Source organism: Adiantum capillus-veneris, chromosome 3 (assembly GCF_014529385.1).
Source record: "Adiantum capillus-veneris isolate H3 chromosome 3, ASM1452938v2, whole genome shotgun sequence".
Lineage (NCBI taxonomy): Eukaryota > Viridiplantae > Streptophyta > Polypodiopsida > Polypodiales > Pteridaceae > Adiantum > Adiantum capillus-veneris.
In genome coordinates this window covers 104642911-104651117 of record NC_140933.1, presented here as the reverse complement: position 1 = coordinate 104651117, position 8207 = coordinate 104642911, and the positions used below count along the sequence as shown (strand labels likewise).

General features: G+C 41.1%; 1 pseudogene; it reads left to right on the top strand.

Moving 5' to 3' along the window:
- The first annotated feature begins 745 nt into the window (after window positions 1-745).
- LOC147461440 (uncharacterized) lies at window positions 746-4961 on the top strand (annotated as a pseudogene).
- Window positions 4962-8207: the final 3246 nt, after the last annotated feature.

Sequence of the window (8207 nt, the reverse complement as noted above, 5' to 3'; positions counted from 1 at the left end):
ATCAAGATAAGGGGCTCGTTAGTAGTTACTCATTTTTGCAAGATGTAAGAGGTTAACTCAAAGGGTAGCTATGGCATTAAAGCTAGCATGTCCCCCTACTTGGCTCATAATACTCTTTCCCATTTTCACTTTTGCATATTGTATGATTGAGATTTAACGCATGTGAAAAATTTCATGATTTCAACATTTGTTGCAAGGTGATTTTTGAATAATTGGTTATTTTGGTTTTTGATGTTTGTACTGATAGGACAATGTGAGAGTGATTGAAAATACCTAGGTAGTTGGGTGGAGATGTGATGGAGTTTATTTGCATGCACCATTCAGAAGTTGGATGTGTTGTGGCAAGGAAAGCAAAAAAACAAGTTTGCCTAGCTTTGGGTAGGAAGAACGGACAGTTTGGTAACGGCCTTAGAGATGCCTTCTCTTTTTCCTAGCTAAGAATAGATTTTGTTTATTTTTAGAAAAAATAATGATTTCTGATATTGACGAATGGAAATTATAACTTTTTTAGAGGCCCACCACCTTTGATCATCATGATACAATAGAGGATCTAAATTGTGTATATTTTCCTGACCGCGGTGTGGGAGGACACATGGTAAATGAGCACACAAGCATGAGAAGATGGCACTGCTTTCATGGGCAACCAACAAAGGATACCCAGGCATAGTCTAGTGGTGGACTTCATAAGGCAAGCATGCATGCATGGTGACAAGTTGGCGGCAGATTGAGTAGAGGTTTTGATGTCATGGCTAGCCTCAAAAGAGAAGTAATTCGAGTGAAGGTTGCTTCTTGGAGTGGAAAACAGAGGAGGTAGGTTATGTGGGCACTATTGATCTAGGCAAATCTACAAGGCACAATGCAAAGATGTGTTAGCCCTATTGATCTAGGCAAATCTACAAGGCAAATGCAAAGATGTGTTGGTCATGAGGCTCTCTCTAAATATCGGACTCTCAAGGATGTGGCACTCTTGAGAGTCGTCCAAGTGGAAATCGTGTTGACCTGTTGGGTCAGTGCAGCAGGTCACATTTCGACCCTTAGCTTTTTCGCAAGCCTCTTAGTTTGCACAAATGATGACATACTCAATCAAAAAAAGTCCAATATCTAGGACGAGTCGTGGCACAAGGTCAATAGAAGGTGTTGGTAGCAACTGACGCAACGACAAAAAAAGAGGCAAGCAATAGGTGGGTGGATGACATGTTTGGGTGCTAGCGGCACAGCGCACGAGGGTGTTGTTTGTTTTGTATACAATCAGCAACAAGTCACAACAAGGAGCTTTGGACACACTTATATGGCAAAAAATATAAACTTGCCAATAACTTGCCATTTCAAAAACACATAACTAGTAAGAGGGAGAACATTCCCATATGCTCAATTCGGAAAGTTTATTACCAAATAGCAATTATGTGAGGTCCCCAACCCCGAGAAGATTGGGACGACTTTGATAGATAGCCTTCTTTTATTCTCCTTTTCCATTGACGACACTCTACTCTGTTTCCACAAAGTAGAGATACGAGCAATAGAAGAGAGGAAGTCCTCTATCCATCGTTTACGTGGTTATAAGGGTCATATGTGTTGGGGTATAAAGCCCAATGTGGTCGCCCAGGTAAGTGGGCGGGCCGCCAGTATGTACACATATTCTTTTGTAAAAACCTAATAAGAACTCACTATGCTCTACATATTACAGTAGAGAGAGTTCACCATATCGTCGTGCTCTTCTTCTCGCACTCTCTCTCGCGTCGCACTTCCGCTCGTACTCCTTCAACTGGTATCAGAGCTCAGATCGAGGCTCGGGGCAGCATTTGCAGGTAGCCAGAGTCACCTGCTCAGATTGGAGTGAGATTCGACAGGCGAAGACACGACCCCAAATCTCTGAGGTCATCTCGGCCACCGTTCGGCTTCGACAAAGTTCTGCGCATGCCATTTTCGACTACGTGGTCTCAGCGGGTGCAGATCCGACTCTGCAAATTTGGGGTTTCGGCCTACGACTGCAGGTCCTGAGGATATCGGCACTCCCAGAGTGTTGATTTGTGGCTGTCTACACATCGAAGGACGGCTCACAGTTCTTGGAGGCGTGTCACATACGGCACGGGCGCATCTACACACAGACTGTACTTCCACATGGGATGTATTGTCAGAGATGATGTATGTGTGTTGAGGGTTTGCTGGCTGTGAGTCACGCAGCAAACAACCGCTGCAACGGTTACAGCATATAGTGGGAAATTTGTGGATGTATGACTTTGTGGGAAGTCTATGTACTGTCAGATTTACTGCAGCACATCCCAAATTACTAATAGTCCTTACATGAGGATATTTTGAATAGCTAAACGAGCAAGTTAAATTCATGTGAATAAATAAATTGAAATTTCCATGGGAAGCACTAATAATTATTAGATTTTTAATCAACAACATAAAACATTATACCCACTTAACCCATAATAATGGATAGATCATTAGCACAAGATAAGATTTCCAATTAAACTCTTGAATTGCATGCATTATCTAAGTGGCATCCTTGTTACGCCCACCAACCTGAATCTCTACAGGCATCTTTGATATGAAGAACCACTTCTTGTCAAAAAGTCATCCCACGCCTGCAAACACAGGAATGTTGACCAACAATTTACACTTGCAATAATTAGAATTCTTTTTCTCTGCTTATTCATCTCTCTTAATAAATGACATAACATTTAAAAAGATAAAACATATAACAAATTGGAATTAATTAGACAAAACATAACCATAATATGATTCATCAAACCCATCTATTGCCAAAACAACAAAACCCTCACTTTGTAAACAAGCAACCAGTGACGCTCGGCACTAGGAAAATATTGTCATTCTTGAAACATTCAAATTGTTTGCCGTTTTGAAGATTTATGAAATCGCCCCAATTGACCTAACTTGGTGTTACAGGCACTTGGACACTCCAAGCGAGAAATCAATAGCAACGCACGAACACAAACTTAAAGAATCACTCTCGAATCACTTAAATTTAAGAGAGAGAGAGAGAGAGAGAGAGAGAGAGAGAGAGAGAGAGAGAGAGAGAGAGAGAGAGAGAGTCAACATGGCACGACGGAGTTCTGCATCTAGGAGCACTTGCCCCAAAAACTGGCGCCCCTTTCGATATTTCTTTATTATTGATCACAACAAGGTACAACTCCGAGGGTCCTCTACTCTCAAACTCTGCTTCCAGATGCCCTACAAAGTGAGGCCCCAAGGGCTCTTATAAAGAGTACAAGGGATGCCCAAAAGCAGACCTCCAAAGCATTGAGTTCAAAAGCACTGGACCCCAAAAGCATCTGCTCCTAAAAGCTAGCACTAAAACCAGGCCAAAACAGCCGTCACTTTTTGCAAAAATTCGTATAGCCTGCCCCATGGCATAGCCAACGTGAAATGCAAAAAATTCGTACAACCTTGCCACGTCAGCATTCGTACGATTTGCCACGTCAACATCTGTATGATATGCCATGTCAGCATGTCAACACGATTTACGAGAATCCTCAAAAAGCTTTTGGTCTTTTTAAGGTTTTGGACCCCACGGCTGGTGCTTCAAAGGTTCTTTCAGCTAGTTGGCCTAGTTTCTCTTGCCCACTCGGCCATTTCTCTTCTAATTGAGCATGCCACATCATCATTTTGTGACACTTGGCGTTGCTTAGCTTGGTGCATAGTGGTGTGCAAACTCTCAACACAACCATCATACCACTTGAACCAAGCAACTTCTCTAAGTAAGCATTTTCAAAACAATTCACAACTCAAAGATTCTAGCTGATGAACAAAGGATCGTTCATTTTCCCACATTATTGTTATGTTTGTGCGAATAAACTAGCTTATCCTCAGATTATGCTCTATATACATATTTATGTAATTACCTCAAGGGTCACCTCACAAAGCATTGGACCAAAAAGTCATAGACCCAGGCATCTCTCTTTTGAGGGGCAGTGGAGTCTCTTCTCAAGTCTGAGCTTCATATCAAGCTTCTCATTCTACACCTCATGCTCGACAATGATGGTTGTTGGTACGACAAGCTCTTGCAAACACTATCTGCCCAATAAATTTCTTGGATTGTGAGTTTGCTTGGAAATTAGATGTTTGCTTGGATTGGGAGTTTGCTTAGTTTGACTCAAAGCAATTCTCACATCACTTTGAAAGCACTATAGACTTGCAACTCGCAACAAAGGCTTGGCTGAGTCCATAGATGCAGATGAGTCATATGTTAAACCAAAAAGTAATGGTGACATGGTCAACTTTTTTGAGAAACATGACACTCACTGATGAGGCAATGAGTAGAGTCACACATACTTGGTCAGAACATGTGGTGGAAAAGTTTTTGAAAGTGCTCGATCTTGGTGGTCTTTCTATTATTCAGGTCAGAGACAATATCAAATTTTATTTGGTCTAAATGCAAGGACAAGTCATGGACTCACACATGCACTAAATTCACTCTTTAAAGAATTAAGTATCAATACAAGGCCCCCTATGGATTGCCAAAATCAAGATTGTTGACATCATTTTCAAATGTTCCAACAATGGTCTTTGATATAAACAATGCAAAAATTGAGTCTAAAAGAATTCAAGTAGCACTTGAGGAGGGACATGACCAAGGATATCTTATGTTATTTCCCTTGACAGAAATGAGTATAGCCAACCAAGGTACAAATGAAGACAACACACTGGTGATAATTGATACAAGCTGAATTTTGTAATAAACTTGTTGATACTTTATGGGTACCCACCTGAAAGATGAGCAAGATGAGCCGAGGCGTCCTTGTCCATGGGTGTGGGACGTAGAGGCCATCAAGAAGATGCCGTGTCAGTAAGAGTGTGAGGAAAGACATTCAGATGAAATGTTGCAGTACTTGCAACCCCTTGAGCTCTCCTCTAGCTTTGCACCACCCCATGCCAACTTATCCTTAACAAAGACTCTATGCACATATACAATACACAAAGATCAATATGCTTGAGCCACCAACCCAACTTATCCTGAAAGAAGAACTATATGTACATATACAATACAAAAACAAAGCTGTAAGAGTTACTAAGTTTATCAAGTCTGACACTTTGAATCAATGCTTGGTTGTTAGGGAACATCATCATCGTTGGTGTCGAAAAAGCCATTGAGACTCTCCAACACTAGTGTCCTTTAGCAGATATTTGACTTATCATAAAAACAAGCCTAGAGCTCAAGGTCTCAATAAAACTAGTAACATGCTAGTGAACCGACATAAATAAGAGAACCTATCTTGCAATAATGTATGCTCTTGCTCCATTAGCACTGCAGTTAGTCACATCTTTCACCAGGGCATACATCAGCTTACATGACATCTTGGAAATTTCAATACATTAAATAACACGAATTAGAGAGCAAAACCTCAGTATAACTGTCATCCTAAATAAATCCTCCAAGAACAAAACCTCCTTCACATACACATGTTTGCATTCCATAAATATAATTTTTTTTGGAAGTATATCCTAATCTGACATGCAACTAGATACCTCTCTCGGTTGCAGTTGTTGCAAAACCTCAGTATAACTGTCATCCTAAATAAATCCTCCAAGAACAAAACCTCCTTCACACACACATGTTTGCATTCCATAAATATAATTTTTTTTGGAAGTATATCCTAAGCTGACACGCAACTAGATACCTCTCTCGGTTCTAGTTGCCATCTCTGTATCTTTCCCACCAATCCAAAACCCTAAGTGTATGTCTTTCATAATCTTTAATCCATTACCCTATTTCTTACCTCACTAGAGAATACAATCTAGCTTGTGTCATGTCATTCTTTTTTGTCAGATTTGTGTTTCTTCCTGCAAATCCCTCTCCAACTTCTTCAAGGCCAGCTCACATGCTGCATGTTGCCATTAGCGGAACAATCATGATTGTACTCATCCTCCTGTTGTTGCTTGTATTCTTCTGGCAGAGTTTTAAGCAACAATTTTAGAATTAAGAACGCTTCGTAGTCCTCCGGGAACTCCACAATTCCATAGGCCTAGGCTCATCAATCTTGCACTCAAGAAGGCTCATGATTTGTCCCACTTCCTATTGCTATGTGTCTGCTGATTTAGGGTTATGTCAAGCTTTTGCGCCAAATGTATCTTTGGTTTTCTTGATATGGTGACATGTTAGGTAGGGTTCTCAACGTTGCCCAATAACATTTTCTTAACGAGTGAAAACAAGGACCATCACTACTGCGCGCACACACACACAAAGAGAGAGAGAGAGAGAGAGAGATTTGACTCCAGAGGTAGTCTTAGCACATGGGGCTGGATGGCCGCCGTGTGGTGGTTCCTTTATTCCAAGAATATACTCCGGCCGGCTGGCGATTTTGAGCACATGATAGCCGATCGGCGCCCAATTATTGGCCGACCGCTAAGCCGATGGGAGCTTTGATCACATGTATAGTGGCCGGACGAAATTAATAAGCCCCACGTCTCCCTAAAAATTATTTACATGAGCTTTTATTTTTGTTGTAGTTGCGTAGACGTGTGCTACGGGGGAGATTCACTCCGTCAAAGTCACGTGGGATTCGAACCAGCCCCTCCACAGGCCATGCACACGTTCTCCTCAAGGGTTGCCCAAGCCTTTTAAGGATAGAAGACTTTTTTATTAAAAAAGGACATCCAAGCATATGTCAATCAAACAATCAAATAGCACACACAAACAAACAAAGAAACACACAAATTGATAAAATACGCAAAGCAAGCATATGAAACAATCAAATGATACATTATGCACACATGTAGAAACATGCAACTATGCAAAAATAAAACATAAAAAAGCGTACCGTTGGATCCAGCCTGGATGACACACAAAAAACAATTCATTTTGATTCGTTCAATCAACACACACACATTAAGATTTGTACTCTCAATATTTTGCAATTCGCCTATTGAAATCTGTATATAGTGTCGTGCGCATTCTTAGGCCTACTGCATACTGACGCATCATCACATGCCACCTCAAGGCCTCCTCCGCATTGGGGTGTGGGTCATTTGCTTCAAAGGCTCCCGTTCACCCTTCAAGTGCACAAAATTGTGCAGCACGTAGCAAGCACTAACAACCAAGGGAGCAAAGGGGAGATTTACATTGAGGTCACGGAGAATGCGCCATCAATTTTTCAATATACCAAAGGCGTTCTCAACCTTAACCTTACCCTTTGCAATGTGTATCAAAAACATTCTTATGTGGCAGGTCTTGGCCTCCTTTGTATTTATAAGCTTTGAGAAGAAAACTCAATGGCTTATACGCTGAATTTTCCACAAAATATGTCCTCACTCTCAAACCACTCACTTCCACAAGAGGTGTATTCAAAACCTCATTCCTCTTCGTTTGAGCATATATTGTAGACCCCTTGAAGACTGTGGAATCGTGTGTGCCTTCCGGTGCACTACAAACCACATTCCAAAATATTTTCCTGGAGTCAACAATGCCCTGAAGAAGAATGTTGTGGAATCCATGGCAACTAACATACTGTGTTGGATAAAAATTTCTCTAAGACTTGCATGCAAACTTTATGTGAGTGCCATCAATTGCACCACACATGTTCGGTAAGTCCATAATGTCCTGAAAATCTTTTATGATCTTTGCTAATTGCCTTCTTGAAGGCGTCTCTAAGTGGGTCCGGACAAGCATCTCTTGAATTGTGAGTGCTCTAATGATAAGGTTGGTGTACTTCCTAATGGTAGAATCTCCCATTCCAAACAATTGACATAAAGTTCTTGCGGAATGGCCATGTGCAAGTCTTCATAGCACACAACTAAGTTCTTGATCATCTTGGATGGGCACTCTAGACCACTCCATGCACATCAAGGCATGAGAGATGGGGAAAAATCAGTTCTTTTAGCTCATGAATTGCCTCATAAGACATCCTATAGTACATCCTAAAAATAGCTTGACACTTTACTCATCTTGATGTCCAAATAGCCGAGTGAATGACATTCCAAAATGTCACTTGCCTAGGAAGCACCACCACATCCATGGCTCCATCCCAATCAAACCCTCCTCTATCAAACCAAACATGGATGCAATGCAACAGAGTACACAACCAAGCAAACAAAACTACATAGAGTGCATTCTGTGCCTCCTAGATCCTGCCTTGGGTCTTCCTCATTAGAGGAAATGTGATGCCAATTTAGCAACAACACAAGAAGCAATTCTGCTACAACAACATCATCCATCCTACATTTCCAAAAAAAAAAACGCATTA